Consider the following 23,126-nt stretch of genomic DNA (forward strand, 5'->3'; position numbering starts at 1 on the left):
AGATGATATAGACAGTTTCAAAGTTCACAAGATAAAGCTGGTGCCATCTCTTTTGCCCAAGTGCCAGTAAACCCAACCTTTTCCTGAATTACATAGTTAGTTCAGCTGTGCTCCTTGGCCAGAGTTGTTTGAGTGGCCTATTGAGATAATTTACAAGACTTCTTGTGCTGTATTTGCTTCAAGGTAAAAGGTAATACTTTTGTGGTATTCCTGAACTGAACTCACAAAGTAGCTCAGTCGAGTTTACAATAATTGTCAGTTGCCTGTATGAATTAAAACAACTTGGCCAAATTCACTGCTGAGTTACAATGAACCAAGGCAACCTGCGACTGCTTGCTGATAAAGCATGCACAAACATAACTGAAGGGAAAATTTGGCTTATTGTTCAGTAACAGTACTCCATGAACTAGTGAAGCAAAATGGAAATGAAAGATAGCCTTACCCAAAAATACATTTCTTCCAAACAAAATTACGTACCACCTTTACCCTTGAATGAAGCAATAGAAACCTAGCAGTCCATACTCTCAAAATTCTGGTTTTCTAGACCCAGCCTAGATCTGACTCAGTGGGCTGAGCCAGGTAGTAGCTGGGATACATGTACTGCAGGGTACAGTGCATGGGAAGTCAGCTCTAGACCTCTATACCGCTAAGAAAATCTGACATATGTAAGTCTACATCCACTGTTTAGTGCACTAGAATAGAAAATGGTCCCCAGACAGAGTCAGGCAGAAAACCAGCTGTCATTACCACTTTCCATGCAGTCAGGCACAGTAGAGGGCTTTGTATAATACAGTGAATGATCTGGCAGGAGTTGCAGATATGACTCCAACTGCAATGCATCTTAGTCTGTTGAGCTGAGCCAGACAACTTCATCTCTCTCCCTCCAGTAGCATTTCAGTAAATGGTATTTTTCAACTGTTACTGAGACTTTGCCAACTATTCTGATGCAGATTGACTCACATCCCATGTAAAAGGCACATTGCTTGGACTCAGTCTTGATTTCTATGGCATGGAACAGTTCCACTCATTGCTGGGTCTGACTGTAACCATTTGTCTGGCCCTACAGAGGAATGTGAAACCCCCTCATACAAAAAACTAAGAGTTACATTTTAGGACTTGTGTCTCTAAAGTAGGAGGCTTGCTTGGGAATGGAATTAAAGGATGGAGAAAGTCTGGTTTGGACTAGAAGAAAGGAAAAAAATAGAGGGTTTTTTTTTTTTAAATTGTAACTTTTTGGAACTTCTGAGGTTTTCCATTACAAAGGCATCTATTTGTAGATAACAAATCTAATTTTGAAAATGGAACCCTGTGGCTTGACTGATTTTGGTTAAATAATAATGAATGGTAAAGCATGCAACGTTGTAAAGTTTTATTAAACAGATCTGTCACATCCAAAGCATAGGGTAGGCTGGAAGTATGAGCAGTCTCTGGTTTTGAGCAGAGGCCATATCTGTCTCTATGCTAACCAGCACATACCAATAAGACTGGTTATAGTATTTGGGTGGTATTTCAGTACAACTGATAGAGAAAGCAGAAGGCCTATCTGTGTTCATAATGAAGTTATGCTTTTCCTAAATTCTGTGTTTTACCTTTAATCAGCTAAAAAACTGTTCAGGTATCTGAACAAGTAAATCTGCTTTTTTATCCAGGTGTTACACTACATTTTTATCATCCACCTGGGTATGGTAAAGGGTTTTTTTCTCTTTCCCTTCTGTTGATATATAATTACTGCTCTATCTTAGGATCAGCTGAACAAAACGTATTCTTGATTTTGCAGGTACAGGGAAATCCCAGACATTCCTCAGACTTGGTTGGAAGTGACCAAAAAACAGTTGGTATTGCCAGGAAATTAATGTTTGGTGTGTTAAATATGATCTCTAATAATCTAAAGAAGGATTAACTAATCTTTTTCTAAATGTATAATATGGCAGTATTTCTTTTGTCTTAGGGAGGCATTTGTAAACCAGTTAGCATTAAGCAGAAATAGCTATTTTTCTGAAGTAATTTTGAAAAGCTATGCCGTATTAACACTGTTTCAGATATATCTGAAATCTAAATATTGCAGGGTATTTTTGTCACCAGAATAAGCAGAACATGTAGAAAAAGTAACTTTCACAAATTAATGAATTCATTTTAGCATTTTTTAAAAAAAATAACACTTGTGCAATCAGATTTTGAAATTTCTTGGGTGCTGCAAAACATAAATCACTCTTCATTCTACATCCTTCTCTTCAAAGTCATCTGCTACCAGCATATCATGTAAATGTAGGAACTTCAGAAGGTTAGACATAAAGTTTCTGCCACTTTTTCTGCAGAATTGATGTAGCCTGTTACAAGAAGAGAGCTGCACTTTTTTTCTGTTGAAGACTTTGGGGTTTTTTGTTGCTTTCCACAGTGGAATGTTACACAGTCACTTAAGTATTAAAGGTTATGGTTAAGGCTTTGTTTTTGTACACACATATTTATAGAACAAGTAGGGTAACATACCACATCAGAAGAACAAATGCTATGCCTTTCACATTGTTGACACAAATGACACAATATGGTGTAACACCTAGTTTTGAAAACAAATCTCTTGATGACAGTAAGAATAACTTCATGTAGGATCTAGCACAGAAGCTGCATGATCTTTGGACTTTTTGTGGTATATGACAATTATAGAATACATTGCCAAAGAAGCTCCATTGTGGAATAAGCTTCCAAATTATCTGTCATGTTTCTGACCTTCAAGCATAATTCTGCACATGCTTCAGATAAAGACAATCCCATTTAGGACAGTGAAAATACTTGGAGTTCAGCTAGCACTTTACATCTGTGTAGTGTCACACAAACCTATTAAGCTTTAATCTACAACATATACAGATGATATGAGCTAATAGATTGCATTATAGTCTTATCTGAATAATCCATGTAGCTGAGGAAAAAGAAAATGAGGCCTATTAAGTAATCTTAATATTGATACTGTTGCATACAGCTCTGTCTGACACAGCTGGGAAATGTTCACAAAGAGGTTTTAGTGTTGCCAAGGGCTGAGTATACCTTAAGTGATAAACAAGAATGAGTTCTTGTTTTTCAGTTCTTTGTTAAGTCTGTTAGACTGTACTGCCTCTAAATGATTGATCATACAAGAAAAATAAAGTCAAGGCATTCAAGTAGGAATAGAAATAAGATACTTGCTTTCTGTTTCTCAGGAGAGACAAGAGACAATGCAACGTGCAGGTACCCCACACAGGCACTTAACTGCTGGCATGATAGGTATCATATCAAACACATCTAATTAAGACACATTAATAAAATAAACAAAAGTCACTCATCTAAATCTCATTCTAAGTCAGCAGCACAATTCTGGAAGTTCCTTCTGTGGTGACAACCATACACCAAATGAGCTGAACTGTAGCTTATATTACGTGCCTTGTTTGCATGCATAAACCTGCTGAAAAACTGGAGAGAGAATCTGCAGGTCTAATAGCATCTTTATCATGTTACTTAACTGACAGGGGCAAAGCAGTGTAAAGCCAAACTGCCCTTATTCTGTCAGCTAATCCTTTCTCTTCGCATGTCCATACTTGAGAGAAAGTCAAATAGTAATTTTGAGCTTCTTCAGGCAAAAGGTTAGACACTCCTTGCTGTTCACAAAAAAAAAAGGAAAAATAAAAGAGAAAAAAAGATTTATTATGTTTTGAATCTGCTACTGGGTGTATTATTGCTGTGTTGTTTTTTTCTTTCCAATCAAAGTCCAACAGATTTTTATTTTTGTGTGGCTTACCACAAAAAGTAATACTTTTTTATTTTCTTTACTGAGCAGGAACACAAAAGTGATTCAATTTTAGAAACTTTTTGGTTAAAAATAGATATGTCCCAACCCTTTCTCTCTTCATGGTATGTGAAGTCTGGTCAAAGTATAATATTTTTGCCTACTGGTAGTTAGATTAAATTTCCCAGGGCAGACAGAGTGTTGGAAGCCAGAAAATGAGTATCCTCCTGCTGCTTCATAAACAATATCACACCTAGCTGGGAAAGACAGAGATTCATAGGAATCTTGCTTTTAATGGCGTGTCCTTATTTCCCCTGTTTTCTTGCTTTCAGTACTATTACTGAAAAGTTACATGGACTTTTAAAGTGACCATGTTGTAATGCACTTATGGTCATAGTGTGTATACATAAGAAACAGGAGGAGGGAGGAAGAATTAACATAAGAAAAAAAAAAAACCCAAAATGGAGGGTTATGCTTGGGAACAAATCAAGCAGCTATCCCTAAAAAACACTGCCTGTATTTAGAAAGGAAAAAATGTAGGTTTTCTGCCTCTAACCTCTCTCTTTCAAAATACTAACTAAAACTGCAGTTTCTGATTTTTAGACCAGTTCCATGGTGGTTTTGTCTAGGTCAGAAGGCAGCTTCATTGGTGCCCAAAGGATTTTTCTAACCTCTAAGATATCTTATGGGGAAACATAGCCTGTCACCCAAAGTGGACGTTTCTTTGTGCACAACTTCACATCTCTCCCATGTTGCCTTGTTCCTGAATGACAACATCCAGCCTAGTACAGTGCAAATTCCTAACACCGCTATATTAACAGCTGGCATTTCCACAACAACCCTTGGGTTTAAAATTGGGATTTTCTGAATAATAGCTACCATACCATATCAAATACACAAAGACGTGATAAAATTAAGGATTGTGATTGCCTTATGAATTTACTGAACATGAGTTATTAATGCCATTGCCATATCTAACTGATGAACAGATTATAAAACTAGGGGGACTGTTGTGAATGGAAGTTTCCAGTGAAAAAATAAACAAAAACACTTCCCTAACTAATACTCATTTGAGTTGTAGCATTTATTTTAGAAACAGGCAAACAAAAAAACATTTGCAGTGATACTAAATCTGCTAGAACCTTAGGTAATCTGCTAGGTATTTATCCTCACTGCTTTAAGAAATGAGTCTTATTTCTAATCTAAATTTTCTAGCTCTGTTTCAAGTAACTGGATAGCTTTTGCATCTTTATTCTACGTATTTATACCCTGAAGGACATCCAATCAAAACTTTACTCAAAATACAGATAATTACACTCTCTAAGTACTTCTTTGATAGGATATCACACTATTGCTCCCAGTTCCTCTCTGTTTTTTGCTGGCATTTCTTTATTCTTTCCTTACCTTTTTTTTTTTTTTTTTGGTAACTCTTTTTTTTTTGGGGGGGGGGGTGTGGAGTGGGCTGGAGATTAGTAGTTTATCTAGATTCATACAGATATATATCCTTCAGCAATCCATACAGCCTTGTTTTAGGTATTTGAAATTTTAAGTAGACAAATGTAAAACTGAACACTCTGCAGCTCACCCTCAAACAGCCAGCATAACAAACTGTACTAAATCCAGCAACAGTATACATTTATGATCATTACGTCACTTTGTCAGAGCCTCCCTATCCCATTAGGGCTAAGGAAAGAATCCAGGACTTGCAAGGTAGTAAGGCACTATGCAGTCATTCTCAGTTTTTGTTTCTCTGCTTCAGAGAACTTCATAATAGGGTGTAATGGCTATAACCAGAGAACTCACTTGCTTATTCTGGTTAAAACATGCACATTGAGGGAGGAGAAAGAGGCCTAAGGAGGTGATTCAGTTCATGCAAAGAGAGGACCACTTGGTGTGTTTCTAAATTCCAGGTGAACTCTGAGCTAGTTATCTGGGTGACAAAGGCCAGGGTAACACCACACTAAATAATAGCTGAGCAGGTTTTTAATATCTCAGGCTGGGATTAGGTATGTGCCTTTTTGGGAGGTTAATGATTTGTGATTTGCTAATTACATATCAGATTTTGGGGTATATCATTTTAAGATACATTCTTCAGGTTTCTCCTATCTCCAAAACTACATTCAACTGAATAGACCCTTTTTGGTAGAACGTTGTGATGGATATTGCTGTTTAGTGCAAATGCAGGAGAGTACAGCTGTTCTGCATTTGACTGAAAACTTTTTCCAGCAAGTCACAGAAAGTTTTGTGCTGAGCTGAATTCCAGTCTTAATAAACAAGTTAAAACCTCCTAGAAGCTCTTTCATATCTTGATGCACTCTCACTTGCCTCCAAATATTTTCCCTTATCATGCTCTTCTCAATACAAAACCATAACAAAATTATGCTCTTATTTATTAGGGCTGCCTGTGCTTGGAATTGTTCAGCAGTCATTGAAAGAATATTAGCTATGATTTTTGACGCAGTGGCACCTGAAAAAAGCAATGTTATTTGTGTAGTTATTACTTATTGAGAGGTTTGACATATGAAAACTTTATTGCTGGGAAATATTACCGTGGGCCAGCTATTCTGCTTGTTTGCATAGTCTTATTCCACAGAAAATGTGGAAGACTTTACCCTTTAGTAGAAGAGAAATAAATAACCACATACTTATCCTTCAGTGTCACATGCGGAAATAGTGTGGAGAGTGTTACCATGCTTTATCTGCTCTGGGGTAATATATTTGCATTTCAAAGCACAGAGATAACAAGCCTTCCAAAATTCTGGCCAATAACCTTTTATTTTTGAATAGTGCAGCAGAATAATTGCAGAACAAAGTCTCTGGCTTTTAGACTTCATTGATTTATGTAAGGGCACTTAGAATTTTTCCTTCTTTCACAAACCAAGTTGCCATTAAGTATCTCCATGTCAGAGATGATAGTCTCAATAACCCTTGCTGACTTGCATGAGACATTTCCTTGAAAAAGAAACACTTGTTTTCTAGACTTGATACAAATTGGGATGTCTACCCAATAGGAAACTCCAGCATTTCATTGCTTGATTTTAATCCCTATCAGATCAAGTAACTGAAATACAAATCTTCTTTCTGCTTGCGATGAAACATTCCAAAATGGGTATGAAGAAAAAAACACATCTTGTCATGTTTTTTGTTTTTAAATTGAAATTACATATTTCAATATTGAAGAATGAAAATGTTTAGATTTGGTTTGTTGAACTGACCAGAAAAAAGTCTTTTCATTTTCACACTAAACTGTGCTTTTCTAGACTTGTAAATTATCTCCTGGGCATACAGATTACCTCTTGAGAATGTGGGCGTTCCCATTCTACCCTCTGAGGTGGTTTTTCTTCCTAGATGAAGTTTCCCATGAAGCATTAATCCATTCAGTTGAATGACTGTACCGTATTATGTAAGGACTTTGTCAGAGGCATGTTTCATATGTGTGAATTAGGTCCTTCCTTTACTGTGCATAACTTAAGTATTGCTGGTGAACATAACTTTGGCTGCCTTTGTTGCCAAATGTTTGAGTTGTTAAAGCTCTCACTGAGTCTGACATTCTGTAGGAACGCAGCATGACAATTGTTTCAACATTCACTGCTAGCATGGCATTGTCTGCCATGACCTATCCAGATACCCTGTTCCTTCAGTACCACGACATACTTCAGTCTTTTAGTGCACTTCAGTATATAACCGCTTTCAGTGCTGTAGCCTGTTAACATGGGGGTATAATAGAAGAAATAGCACGGAGTCTTTCCCGAGGTTTTGTGACTCCTTTTTGCCAATCTATAGCCCTCTGTCTAAATTGTCCATAGCCTTACACCTAGATATCACAGTATCCAGCAGTTAATTTACTGATCTGCTACACTACTTTTCTTCCTGCAGTCATGATGTTTGCGTATAATGTGACACTCAAAATTAGTAAAATACTGCCTGTGCCTAGACTTACAGTCACAATATTAATGTGCAACACTGCAGTAACCATTAGATTTATTAGATTCTGCCATGCACATTTGTAATATGGAAACACACACGCATATTTGGAATACAGAAACCACACAGATTCAGAACATTTTGCAACATGTATTTGAGGCAGTTTAGAATTACTGCTAAAATGTTCTTGCATATGGAGAAAGACAGATTGTCTAATTTCAAACAACAGTTATGAATAAAGTCATACAAAACTTGTTTACATGGACTGAAGAAAATCGTAGCCGCGGTCTCCCAAGGGCTAGTCACAATGGAAATGTGATTAAATCTGACCAGCAGGGACTTCCATGTGACAGTGTATTAGACAACGAAGCAACTAAGGTTCATCGCATTACGAATTAGTTCTACAATAAAATTATGTTTTTTAAAGACTGTCAGCTGTGTGATATGTCAAAGAAGAATTATTATTTTACTGTAAAGCAATCCAAAGGGAAGACTTCTATGCAGAAGCATACAGCTAGAGATGTGATGGCCCAATGGCTAAACTTTTTTTTACCATTACTTCTTAGGTGACTAATATCATATTAAGTTATTTCCTGTGCTTCTTTCTTTCGTTAAAAAGACCCACTGATGTCAAATACTCTGATTAGTCAGTAAATCTGACATCTCAAGTATATACCGCTGAAAGAGTATAGTGATAAGTGGTTGGAGAAACTGCCTGGTAAGCAAGCTTTAAAACACAAACAAAACGTTATCCAAGTATTGAAGCCAAAGGAGAAATTAAACAAAAGTCAGAGATCAATTCAGCTGTCACTAGAGGAGGAAATGCCCTTTCAGATTGCTGTTTTAACAATCAGATGGAGAATTTAGCTGGGTTTTGTTTTTCTTATTAAATCAAGAGCCTAAAAATATCAGTCCACTGTCACAAATAGAGCTGGGCAGGCTATTTTTGAGGCAAATTTATTTAACAAAACCTTTGTACAGTGTGACTGACCATTTAAGTCCAGTGACCACTCTGCTGCCTTTGGCAGGATCTCAGAAAGGGAAGGAGGACTAAGGAGATGATAGAAAATGTCTGGAGCTCCCAGAAGTACTCTTTCAGATCTAGTGGTCGGTAGAAGAGAAAGAATTGAAAAGGGCTATTTTAGAGCATAGTCAGAGCAACCTGAGAGCAAGAACAAAAAAACTGATGGAAAAAGCAGTGCAAAGGACCTCTGAGATGGATAAATGTGTAAGAAAAGGAAGGCACTGGAGAAAACTTGCTACAAGTGTGATAAGTAGGTGAAATCTTAGGGACCGAGAAGCTGATAGTCAATTTTTTCAGTGGGTGACATGTAAAATGGGAAACTGAAATAAAAGCACAAATGGATGGTAGGCTGCAAAAGCCTAACAAGCTCTTCCCTGGGAAGGGCTCCATGGGTCTTCAGTGTGGCTTTGTGCCCTTATAACTGGTGCACTGGCAGCAAAGGTTGTGCTTATACAGGCCCTTCACCTCATGCTTTTCCAGGTGATCTCTGCCTGGTACCAAGCCTGCTGTCAGACAGCTCCCTCAGCTTGTAGCAGATAAGCTGGGCAAGGATCCTGTTTGCAGGCTGCCTTTGAGATCATATCTGCCGGCTGGCCAAACAGCTGGCCTGCATACGCTGGCCACGGCCCAAGTCGTGGCAGAGCATGACCTGACCTCTGAGCAGGCCACCCATACATAGTCTTTGCAGTGTGTCTGCTGCTGGGGCTGTGGGCTCCTGGCTACTCTTAAGACTTCTCTGAAGGTGCAGGGCAGGTCCAGCTGGAGGCCCCAGCAGCCCCTGTTGCTGTCCTTGGCCTTCACATAATACCTATGCAGGCGGAGCACAGGCTGGTCTTCTTTTGTCAATTGTGTGATGTTAAAAATGTGCTTGAGTGGCCCAGGGATGGCTTGCTGATGTTTCGTTGTCACTTCAAGGACTGCTATTTGTATCTGTATGTTGGAACTGTATTCAGGCAGGCACTGTATCTGCTCCTTGGCTGTGGGAATGACAGGTTGACCATGCTTAGAAGACGTTGAATGTTTCTTGTGAATATATGTGAAGAAGACCTCCTTTCTATGAACTGTCTTCTGGACAAACCTTTTATTGCATGAATGTTTGGGACCATTTGACTATCTCATCTGTTTTTATACATAATATACACCTTAGCATTTCACACAGATATTTTCACAGAAGAAAGGCAAAAGGCTTACGTGCTTCATAAAGATACACACAGAAAGTGATTTTTTAAAAAATATTTTTCATAATAACTGTGGGTAGGTGATTTTCTTGAAGCACACACACTGACAGTTTATGTCACATTTTATACTACACCTTGAGAACAGATAGGCTGTTTTTTTAAAACAGGCCAGGCTCCCTGTGAGAATTTGGAACGTGATTAATGAGTTCTTTAAAGTTTGAGATCGTATTTTAATGCAAAAAAAACCCCAGCACGAAGAACCAAAAAGAAAACAAAAAAACCTCACCCCAACTCAAGAAGACTGTCAGTGGGAAATATGTGTATTTGATTTCAGTAGTGTCCCCAGAAAACTGTATTTCTTTTACCCAAAAGACAGAGGGAGGAAAAACCCCAAGGACATCATGAAACTTAAAAGGAAAGGCTGCCCAGAAAAAATAGTAGTTCTGAAAAACATTAGGGTTGTCATAATGCTGCAACACTCTTACTAAATTTGAATGTGATGATGTTTTAGACCATAGACAGATTGGTCTGCAAGTTGTTGGGTCCTGCATTTGAACTTCCTCTGGAATGAAGGGCAGAAGAGGTATCTGGTGGTGTGTAGTGAATACACATTTTTTAACCACTTTGGTGCAAAACGCAGAATCTGAGCTAACCCTGTCAAAGAAGAGCAGCTTAAGCAGAGCTATCTACGTTCACAGAGAAGCAGATAAGGAATGCTTACCAGTCGTGCTCTGCTGAGGGGGCAATAACCTCTGTCAGCAGAATGGAACAGGAAGCTGGGGGAGTAGCTAGATTTGTCAGACATAGTCTGATAGCCAGCTATGTCTGACCATGACTTTAGAGTGCTGTGCACTGTTTTAGCATCTGAAAATCTTTTCAGATGCTTGAATTCTTTGAATTTGTTCCTTTTTATAGAGGAATGCAGACTATAGTTTGTGAGAGGTCCACACTGATCCCTCAAAATCTGAGATCATGGTAGATTCCAAATCCTGTTTTGTTTGGGAACTTCTGTTCATAAAATGAACAATGTAATCTATAATCTGAATTGTAAGGCTAGTCATTGTTCACATCAAAAAACACTCTGGAAAGCGCCATAGAATAGGAAGGAAAACATTTGCAATTTAGAATTTGGAAGCTTCTATCACATCATCAGAATTGCTGTCCTGTTCACAATACTGCTGCGGGCCTTTTCCCCTCCTTGCAGTGAGTGGCTGACTTTTTGTCACAGCCTTCCCTACAGGGTAACCTTATAGCACTCTTCAGCATCACTGACCCATGACCCTGCAGTTCTGGGAGTGATGCTGTCCTACTCATGGTCCTAGAAATCCCAGTGCTTTGTTATCACTTTTACCATCTTCCAGTGTCTTCACTTTCAAGCTGAAAGGAAGGCAACTGCCCTTGTAATCCAGTGCCAGCCTCTAGGACTTCAGAACTTCTTGCGTACTGGCCTCTTTACAGTGCATAAATGCAAAACATACTGAACATGTATTTTCTGTGTAAGAACATTATTTCAGATGACTGTCTGGCAAAGAAAATGTTTCTGGATTGGAAAAAACAGACTGGCTTGCAAATGCTGCCAAAAGCACTGAGTCTTTTTTGAGGGCAGACACTTTGGATGCTTCAGCTGGCAGAAAATCACTGAGGGATATTTTTCAAAATATAAAGTACTGTCCTTTTGAAAATGCCCAGTTCTTTAGAAGAATGTAAAGTGTATTCACAGGATACTGGAACCCAGCCACCTGACACTGCTAGAATAGGAATAGTTCTTGCAAATCAAAATTGTACTTTGTATTTTAATAGTACTAATAAAATGGACTGAAGGAAACTCTTGCATTTGAGTAGGAGTTTATTTTTAGGTAACTCAGTAGCTGAAAATAGAATTTCCTATACATAGGAACCACATTTTGCCTCTAGTGTGGGTGTTTCTATCTGGGCAAGCTTGGATGTGACTGCTGGTGACAGATGAATTATCAGTTCTGCACTCATGCAAGCCACACTTGCATCGCTTTGGAAGCTTAACAATGAGCTGCTGAAATGCTGAACCCAGAGCCTTAGACATAAACTCAGAGAAAACAAACATCTGTCCTTGCTATGGCCACCAGTTCTGTAGGCATTCTGCAAACTGCATTTGGAATGCAGCATTCTTGCTGTATGCTACCTCTTGGGACTTTTAGAAATGTTTGTGAATGAATTATATAAAAGTCTGCCCTTTCTCCTCTTTGCTCCATATTTTTGTTCATATGTTTCCTTTCATTGCACATCTCTGTGAGAAAAGTTCAAACAGTCTGGGGGAGAGGAGAGACCATATAGGCTGTTGGATTTGTGGACCGGAACAATAAGGATCATGTTAAGTATTGGCTGCGTGGTTCTGTCGAGCTGACCTATAAATTATCATTACACAACTTTGTAACATGAGCTATAAAAATAAGTATTGAGAAATGAATAGGTCAGAGAATGAGAGTGAGTTCATTCTGTTGTGATTTCAAAACCACAACAGTTTCCCCCTTTCCTCTTCTTCCCCCAGAAGCAGAAATGAAATTACATCATTTTACCTAAGTTTATCTGTCAGATTTTCCATAATTCGTTTGTAGATTCGAGAGTTCAAGCAGTTCAAGAGTAACTTATTTCTCTTTATTTTTAACTGGTTCTTTTTTTTTTTTTTTTTTCCCAATTTATTGAAAAATAGCCATTCACAGTATATTGGATTCTAGCTATTTTTCTTAATTATAACAAAAGGGTTTGGGGTTTTTTTGTACATGCCTTTGAAAGATGATACATTGAGAGCTTTCCAGACTGTAGTCTAACTGCACAGAAGATACAGTATATACATATTAACATCAGTACTACTGTATTGGTATCAACATTTTTTCACAGTCTGGGAGGATCCGCTACTCAGAAAGTGGTTTTGGTTTTGTAACTCAAACTGTTAGCAGCAAAAGGTGATAATTAATGAAAAAACCCACTTGTACAGCTATGGTGCATAAACATTTGAAAACAAGAAAAGATTACTGATTTCATAAATGGAAACCCAAAGACTCTTAAATGTTGAGATTCATAGGATTGTGAAATGGTTTCTTCTAGAAACCAAAATATGTGAATTAAGCCCCTCTGATACATTCACAGCACAGTGTAGCTTTTGAAAATGAACAATGTGGCAACACAACATATGCTTCTTTATATTCAGGTACACAGAGTGTTTGCATAGAAGGCAAGACAGTGCGGTAGTAGAGCCCTTAAGCTGACATCCACATGGCATGGGGCAGCTTCAGCAGCACAGCTCTTGGAGCAGCACAAGTGAGTACTACTTGGTCTGCGTGGATGCAGCTGTAGTGATGCTGCTTTTGAAGCCCCCTCATATGGCAGTAGTTCAGAAATTGACGTGCACAATTTAGACAAGAGATAGGAGGTTGGAATCCTTATTCTGGGATATTTACAACTTCAGGAGACAACCTTAGAGGAGAGGAAGAGGTATCATTGCCTAGAAAAGTGATTCTGAATCAGAAGGAATCTAGACTATTAAACACACAGTTTAAAAGCACGGGTTCTGCTGAAATGGTAGCTTCATCTCAATAGAAAATAATAATAGTAATGTCTATTAATTCTGATATTTAAGTGCCCTTTACATTAGGTCCTGCTGTGTATTCAGTGATTTTTTTCCAAAAACTGGTGACTACCTGGAAATATGAATATCAGTACCAAAGAGAGACCCCTCCCTGTACATCTCCAGGTAAATCCTAGGACAGTTTAGTTATAACAAGTCACAATCTAGTCTTGAAATGCTTTCTTCTGTTCTTGAGAACAGTTTTCTAAAACCATATTCATGTCAGAAACTTGCTTCAGTGGAAACTCAGTTCTTCCCTGTTACCAGTGAGTGTCATACCAACTGGGCTAGAGAGCTATGTTTCCTCAGGCTTATTCTTTATGTCCCCATGATTCCTGCCTGCACAGTTCTGGGCACCTGGGCTCGAATGGGACTGTCCGGGTCAGATGTTTTGGGTCAGATCCACTCCTATCGGTCATGGAGATGCAGCTGAGATCCAGAATGGTGTCACATTTCTTTCCCTGGTGACCCTGTGTGCAGAGAGATCTGGCTCTTTCCATGCTCACATCAGCCTCAGCTGGCAGAGAGGCCACCTGAGCAGTCAGGGCAGCTGGGGCTCAAGTGGGAGCTCAGTCCTGCGGCTGATGTGACAGTGTCCTTGGCTGGCCGAGCTTCCCCGTGAGACGTGGAGGGACTGATTCCCCTAGCACTCAGTTGAGGCCAGGTAACTGGTGCTTCTCATGCATTTTTTTCTCTAATTGACAGTAAGCGATGGGCTCCTCCAGAGTGCAATTACAGGAATAACTGTCTGATGCTTTTGCTCTGACTCATTCTTAAAAGCAGCCTATCAGTCTCCATTGACTATTTTGGGAGCCTGGCAATACATATATCCCAAAAAAATCTCTTTGCTGAATGACTAAGGAGACAGGTTCCTAACTGGCACTCTGAATCATCTTGCTGTGGCCAAGTGTCTTTTAGCCATTGAAACATCTAAGCTGGATGTGTCTGATAAAATCAGGAATCAAACCCAAGAATCCTAGTTCACAGATTTTTTTTCCTGTAGCCATTAGAAAACACATTGTACTTTTCTACCTCTAGGTATTTTCCATGATTTCATCTTCCTTCTGAAACTCAGACATAAAGCTGTTTGCAATATTCAACTTTCAGAGACACTAGGTAAAAATCTCATATAAATATAGACCAAAGAGGCTTTGTAAATGATTTTTTTTTTTCATTTCATAAGATATAAATTTTAATGAGCTAAGAAGAGGTAAAAATACCTTTTATTTGATTTGGTGGTTTTGTGTCTGTAATCTATTCAGTTGCTGCAGCTCTCTGAGAATTTTCTTTTTTTTTACCAAGTTAGATGCAGATTGTTATAAGCCATCTTAAATGTGCACATCCCTGAGCAGTTATATAATAATTTTGGCTAGTATGTGGGTTTTTTTAAGATTTAACTGTAAGGAGCACATTTGTAACAACTGAAGATTTGGATTCAGTGAAAGATCATTTTCCATAAATGATGTTCAGACACCTTAAATCATATCAGAGGGAGCACATCTGCTGTACTGGGAGCTGTGCTAAGAATCCTGTCTTCAGCTTGTCTTCTGGAGACTCCCAGTGCAAATGGACAACACTTGAATGCTTATGACTCTTACATGATGTAGCACCCTCTGATTTCCCCTGTCATTTTTCATGATTTTGCTCTTTGTGTTCAGCATTTCTAGGGTGACTAGTGTATGCAGTCCCCTCCTGGTCTTCACTAAACTGAGGAATGGTGGTTTGATCTGGAAATGTTAGCTCTCCAGAGAAGAAATACAGGAGCAATTCTGCAGGATGCTTGTATTTTTATTCTGCTTGCTTTTCCCAGGCCTTATCTTCATTTGACAAGGCACGTGGTTCCAGCCTAGAGAGCTTCTGGATTAATGCCTATCATTTTCTCATGGGAGTAGTTGTTGTGAACCTCCTGGCTTTATCTTTCATTGCCTGGGTGTTTCCTCAGCTTTTTCTGGGGAAGCACAGTGATTCTTAACCTCAGTGATAAGCCAGATTAATTGGTTAAGGTGCCACAAGTAGTAGCTTGCAGCCCATTTTTTCCTTGTGGAATACTACTCTCATTGTTTCTGGCAGGTAATGCTCAAGTTTTCTTCAGCTATCCAGGCTTCCTGTCCCTGGCAGTGTTTATGCACACCCTTTATATTTCTGTGTGTTTGTCAATTTAACAACTATCTTCTGTTATAAACGCTATTACTCAACACGGAGTTGAATATTTTTTTTTTCCATGGGTATAAGTCTTACAAATATTACTAGTAATGGGCTACAATAAGGTCAAGATGAGAGAGGGGGGTCCCTCTAATGCAATCCTTTTGTCCTGGTGTTGCTGCTCCAGTCAGAGAAAAGGATTAAAAAAGCACCTGTTGTGCAGATGCTTTTGTATGCTGATAGATTTAATAATGAAGCGGTTTGTTCCTCTTCCATTCCTTACGGTATGTATATTGCAAGCTTGTGTCTAATTTAATCTCCCTACTTAACTTGTGGTTTCCTGCTTAGTTTTTAGAATCATTTTCTATTTTCTCATGAATTCCAAAGGGTAACTTCCCTGTGAATTCATGTGTGTCTGACTCATGGGAGACATTGATGGCTTGGTCTAAGCAAAGTCTCACTACATAATCTTATCCCTCAATGTCTGAGACTCTTGCTCCAGGATAAAATAGCAATGGTCTCCAAAAGGAGAAGGCCAGTGTAGTACATGCTCTGGCAGAGCATGACAGGTGCTATATGTAGTCTAAAAAAAAAAATCAAAAGTTTTAGCAAAGTATTTTGAAAAACAGGGTTGATTTGCCAGCATATTTTCCAATGACACTGTGTAATTCCTGCTTGGGCATACTGGACATTTGACAAGGCCATCTGTAAATAATTAGAAAGAAAACGGTCAACTATCTGAAAGAAATCCTAGACAGGATCTAGCCTAGGAAGTAATTTCTGGGGCACATGAAGTTATTTAGTAAAAAAATTTGTAAGTATGAAACAACTTTTTAGGAAAGGTAAAAGGTACCTACTTCAGATACCACTCTTATAGCACCTGTCCTCACTTAAGCTTTTGCTTGCATATCATTTATCTAGCATGGATTTGAATGTGATAGAAGGACATGTATTAAAAGTTCTAATCCCAGTCAGTCATGTATAATGGGACGCCTCACATGTGAAAGGATTATTGTCCTAAATATGCTTCAACTACATTTAAAAAAAATATTCTACAGCTGAATTTTTCCAGTCTCCCATACATATGCAATATTACATATGTATCTGTATTAAAAACCTAAAAAAATGCTGAGAAAAGTTCTGCAAATGGAAGTGAATTAACACACTAGCAACAAAAATAGTAGTTATGGAGATCTATGGAGAACAGAATGGTAACCCTGAGGGTCTTACAGGAGTTATGGACTGTTTGTTTCTCAGGACCTGAGTATGCAAGATCTGTACTTGGCTACATCCTCAACAACGTGAATACATTCCTTTTTAATGGTCTCAAACATTTCTGTGGTCTAGAGTTAACTGCCAGTGACGCTGATGTTACTTAAATAAGATCCATAGTTGCATGTATTAAACAAACCTTGTGATAATCTACTGATGATAGCTGAAGAGGTGAAGTATTGAGGGATGTAAAAGGGAAATCTTCCCTTAGACATGAGATCTGATCTGGATATGAGGATATAAAGTAATTTCTGTAAAGTTAGCTAGTCATTTTGGAGATTGTGCTGAAACTTATACACCGCTGGAATAGGGCAGTGTTCCTGTCTCAGTTGGACAAATACTCTCCTTTCCTCATGAGTTTTCCCCCCTATCTGGCTAACATATCTGCCTTTATTAATGAAGTTGCATGCCTATTCTAAAGTTCAACTTTGACTTCGCATTGATCTTTGCTCCTCATGCTCCTAGTGGGAGAAATCTGAATTGTCACTGTCCACAAACACAGTTCGTAACGTCTAAGGGTTCCTACATATTTCTAAAGAATTTAATATGAAGAAATGTTAAGTGATCCATAATACATTTTATCAAGCAATTCAGTTACTGTCTACAAGGAGGAAAAGCTACCCCAAAACCTCAGAGGAAAAAGTAAAGGCATTATTGAAGCCCACTTTTATTAGTTGGCTCCCTTTCCTGTTGTCTTGGATCTGTTCGCACTAGAAGAGTGTGAGTTTGTCACTAGTCCATTAGTGTTTTCTCATATTTCATCCCATGTGTGAAGCTAGCTGCTTCTGTCCACCTTCATTGCTGAGGATCTTTTGATTATACATTCATGCATACCAAAAGAGAGAGGTTACATTTCCTACTCGTACAACACTTGCTTCATTGTGGTGGCAACTTGTTCTCAAGGAAAAGAGAGACCGCTCATTTCTATACCATCCTGTGATTATTCTGGTGATGTGTTTGCAGAAAACCAGCAAAAATCAAGCCCTCTAAAACCATCCTAATGCAGATCCAGAACAGTGCTAAATTAGCATATGTTCATTAATATGGTAAATGACTATGTTAGAAGAGCACTTCTGCATTTTGTATTAGTATCTGTTTTATTTTTCTTGTAATCTATGAATGTAATTCGAAAATTAACGAATATTAGTACTGAACTAAAGAATTAATACATTTTAATAAGTCATGTGCAGACTCTTTCAATCATTTAGTTAATTTATTTTCATGAGTGTGAAATATATATTGGATTTGGAAAATTGCTATTCTTTTAAAGTGTTAGGGATGAGACAGAAATTAAGTTCCTTCTTAAGTGCTTTGTCAAGACTGGTGCTTTGTTGAGTTAGGCTGTTCTGATGGAGCTGCAGAATGTGCAAATTAATAGCTCTTCCACTTCCAACCCTCTAAGCTTTCTCCCATAAACTCAGAGGTTTAGATGCTGAAAACCATCTAAATAGTGTAAGAACTTTTGAAAATGTACCCAAAAGTTCCAAGGACAAAAATGTCATATTTGTGAGCAAAAATTTAAGCTCAGAGACCCTTAGCTTACAGCCAGAAGAAAAGGTCGAGTACTTCAGTGGTAGTAAATGCTTTATCTAACACTGGCTTCAGATACGTGTTGGATCCTGATAGCATTTGTAAATATGTACATTTGTAAATTTGTAAAACCAGGTCCTTTTTTTGTATTTGCAATAATGCCTTTTGTGCTTGCCTTCCAGCACTAAAGTTTAAAAAAAAATGTTCTTGGAAAAGGCATATAAGTTTGAATAATTATCTGGCTAATTGATTGAAACTCATTTACATTTAATAACATCCTGTTCTTCCTGGAAGCATACTTCTATAACAAAAGGCACCTCTGTTTGAGTTTAAATGTGCCAATTTGGTATAACCTTCCTTTGGTGTGAATAGATATTATAGGCAATGTGCACTCTCAAGTATGTTTGTATGCGCTTCAGTTGGAACAGTCATCTCTGTCAATTTTGGGGGTTTTTTTACTCACTGCAGTGTGCAGAATCCTTTCTAAATCCAGATCCTGTATATCACTTTGCACCATAAAATCTGGGATTTCTTTTGAAGTTTGCACTTACAGCTTCTCCTACTAACATGGGTATTTTTCAACTCAAATTGCAAACGCATATGTGATCTTCTCTCTGTGTATTGATCACGTTTTCCTTCATCACTCCCATCCTTTTACCAGCTCTAAATGAGACAAAACAACAGGCTCACTAATCAGCTTCCATCTCTCTAATCATTGGATTCATCAGCTAAAATGTGAGAGAAGCCTGGGGAAAAAACCAAGTCTTTCCTCAGTTAATTAAGGATGTACTTTCTGTAATTAATAGAAATTATTACTTAAACAACTTTGAGAAAAGGAAGCAAGGACTATTTCTTGGCCATGAATACCAGAGCTCTGCCAATGCATTTAAGAAGGTCAAATGACCTCACAACATCCCTGAACCTTCATCTGGTAAAATAATAAAAAGGCGTAAGTATTCCTGTGTAGCCTTCCAGTTTAACTGTGCTAAGGGATTTCTTAAAAAGAAATGTGGTATGGGGGGTGGGGGAAGTAATTATATAAAAAGGCAACAATGAAATGATTTTATTTGCATCTTCTAAAATGAACAGCTGTAATATGTTACCACACATTGTCCTCAATTATATTTCTTCTTGGCATAGATAAGTTTCTGACTAATTGAAGGCTAATTAAAGAGATTTTCCATCTTCCACTTTTCCTTGCTACAGTTCTTATATTATCATGTTGTTCTGTCACTTTCTTATGGACAGGGACATTCTGTGCAGCAATGCTGTACTATACAAATAATTGATTAAAAACAAATGCATCCCATTTGGTTTTGAAAATACCCTGCATAATGATACTGTTAGCATTTTTCAGACTTTCACAACAGGCCTGATCTGGTGAAGTCAGTGCAAGTCTTTCCACTGACATCAATGGGCAGTGGATCAATGCTCATTTATGTGCTACTTCTAGCTGTGTTTTCTCCATTCTTTAATTCTGCAGTGTTTTCATGCTGAGATTTGTTGAAGTTGATAGAGACAATTCTTGCATTTTTTTGTAATTCTACACAAGTGGCAAATTTTGTGTTTATAAGCATCTTCTAGTCCAGTGAGTTTTAAAAGTTGTTTAAAGATCCCATAGAAAGAATGAATAGAAAGAACTGTACCCAACTGTGTAGGAGCAGTTTTGGCTAAAGACCACCAAAACCCAGAAAGTTCTGACGTAAAAGCCCTCAGTTTCAGTTTCAACTTCTGTGTGCAGAAGACTGCTGTGTGTCCTTACGTATCTTCAGGACACCACACCCTCACCCAACCTTGGACTTAATATTAACCCTAATAGGCACTGTTTTATTTGATTTTTGCCAAACTAAAAGCAAAAAAAGGAAAAATATGCATTTTTCTTAGAGATTTTTATTTCATAGAAAAGCATGCTTATCTCAATGTGAGTGTTCTGCCCTTTTTAAAATCAAAATGGCCTACAGCTGGCCAAAGCTACTCATCCTAATTGTCTGTTCTGGAGTAATTTTGGATTTAAGCAAAGAAGAGCCTGGGGACCACCAGTTTCTGAAGGGGAGGATGGCTGGGTTATTCCTCTGAAGGATAATGAGGATGGTGAAGGAAAGGAAGGAGCATGGGGAGCTAGAGCAAGATGCAGAACAGTTATGGCATCTGGAGTGGTTTAGCCTGCCTTCTCTCTCAAATTTGCAAAAATCTCAATAATTCAGTGATCAAAAGACCCACAGGAATGACAGAAGGAGGAAATGAGACAGACTTGCTGCTTCTCCCCTCATAACAGTGATAGGATACTGGTGAGTGAAGGTCAGTATGGGTTATTCGGTCTTCCTGTAAACAACAGGAACCTTTTCAATAGTGAAGTGTTGCTGTGCATCACATTTTGGTTGTGTCTATAAAAAGAACAAAATACGTCCCCCTGTCAATTCCCCATCAGAGTACAGTAATGAAATGCCCAGCTGCAGATGCAGCAAAATCCATTCCAGTTCTGCTCAGTTATTGTCTGTCTCATCTTTAGCAGATGGCTGGACGATGATGTCTGCAGTAATAAAAATGTTAAAAACAAAAACTGCCAGCTGAATTGGAAAACTGACTAATTTCTATTTTTATAAGGTGGTACATGAAGCCATTATTTCTGAAGCCAGTAATGGCCATATTCAGAAACAGCCATGTGAGAACATTTAGTGGCAAGATGAAGCACTACTGGACTGCTCCATCCCTAGCCTTCTGGAAAGAGGGCACCTCACAGCATATCCAGAGCAGGCAGGAAAAATCTGCCCAAAGATAGCCCTGTACTGCTTCCATTGTCATTCGAAGGAACAGCGTTAGCTGTAACACGCTGGTAGCAGCAAAAGACATTCTTCCTCACTGAGGCAGAATATCTCTGAGGCTTGATTCAGCACTGCTTGCACAAAGGCATGTGCGTTGCACAGCCAAGCACTGCATGGCACCACCATGTTCACAGCGATTAGTACTGTGGCCATGCCTTTGAAATAGCACGGCCTTTACTTGCATTCCAGGTTCTCCCCTTGCTCCATGGTATATGCTATTTTTTTAGCTGTGGGACATAGAAACATAATGGTAAATGTAAACACAGTTTTTTACAGTTAAACTGTAAAGCAAATTTGCTCAGGTAGACTTTTTTCCTACTACAGGTTCTATGTTCTGGATTATACAAAAAATAGAGGCTAAACTAGGTATGAACTGAGAGCTGACAGAAAGTGATGAACAGATGATGGTGGAAGAATACTCGTTGGATAATGGTCTTAATTCTCTTTATACTGGATAGATCTCTAAATGCCAGAAGATCATATGGCACTAATTCATTCACTCGTGTATGCAATATCGTGAAGAAACTGTTCTTTCACTCCTGGAGAGTGAGATTCTATCACTCTATCATTGAGATGCATTGTCTGGATTGTATTGGCAACTTTTGTGAATTTTTAATTTACTCAAAACACAGATTAAGGCTTTTAAAAAGGACAGGTGATTTTCAGAACTGTGGGTTAATAGCCTATTGTTTGAAATACAGCAGAGGATCCCAATTTTCAGGAATTAGTAAGCATCCTTCTTGAACTCAGACTCCACAATGATATCTTGATTATCTCAGATAATCCTATTGTCAATATCCTGACATTTAGAGCATCCAAACATTTTTGCAGTTCTGTTACATATATTCTAGCAGTAATATTCTTAGTTAAATGGCTGTCCTAAGATTATAATGAGATTTGCGGGTTTCCTTTTTTTATTAAAGAAATTCAGTGGTTTACAAAAACACCAGTTTTGTTTTCTTTATGGAAAATGCTTGAGGAATCCTACTTCTGATATCTCAGATCTTATGTTTAATCTTAATTAGCGTCATATACGTTATTAAAGAGAACAACCTCTGGACTTGTTCGATCTTTCTATTCCAAGTTCCATTCAGCAAGGGGACATGAAAAAATGAAGAAATGTGAAATGTCATCTTGTTGCAGTGTATTAGGCTCTCAAAATTTGTAGTGCACTAATTAGTGTTTATTCCAGCTTCTATGGCCAGGAAATTAATTAGTATATTGTTTGAATGAAGGAAGATGCACAAAGCAATTTATACACATTTTATCACTTTTATTTGCTTGAAAAAAAAATGCTTTCCTGAGTGTTTGGGAGAAAACAGATTTTTTTTCTGGGACTGTTTTTTGTTGTTTTATGTTCAGATGTACGTACTGAGTAAGACTCACTCTACCCTTGCCATCCATTGTAACCTGATAACTACAGTGACAGGCTTCCCTTTGAGTGAAAGATAGGGGTGGACCAAACCTTTAAAAAGCAGGGTGTATCAGTCCTTCCTTAACTTATTTAGCCATTTTAAAAACAAATGCAAAATGCTACTGGCCCACCTTATAACAGTGTGAGAAACAGTGTATGTGAGCAAAAGACTTTTAGAACTGCTAATGCAAAGATTGATGGAAGGGAAATTATTCTTAATCTTGGTTTGCTATTTTCCAGGTGATGCTTGCCATTTCGTAATCTCTAAGAGAATACAAAATTTCTCTGTGTGTGATTTTGTCCATTAAGGATTATGTTTAATTCTGAAATTCCTTTAGATACAAAAAAATGTACTTGGACCCTTGCTTCGTCTACAGAATAATAAACTTCTAAAAGAAAACATTCTCTTTCTGACTCCAGCAATTTGTCACCAAAGGGTTTCCTGAGCTAGACATGGAATCTAGA

This window comes from Gavia stellata, chromosome 7 (assembly GCF_030936135.1).
Source record: "Gavia stellata isolate bGavSte3 chromosome 7, bGavSte3.hap2, whole genome shotgun sequence".
NCBI lineage: Eukaryota > Metazoa > Chordata > Aves > Gaviiformes > Gaviidae > Gavia > Gavia stellata.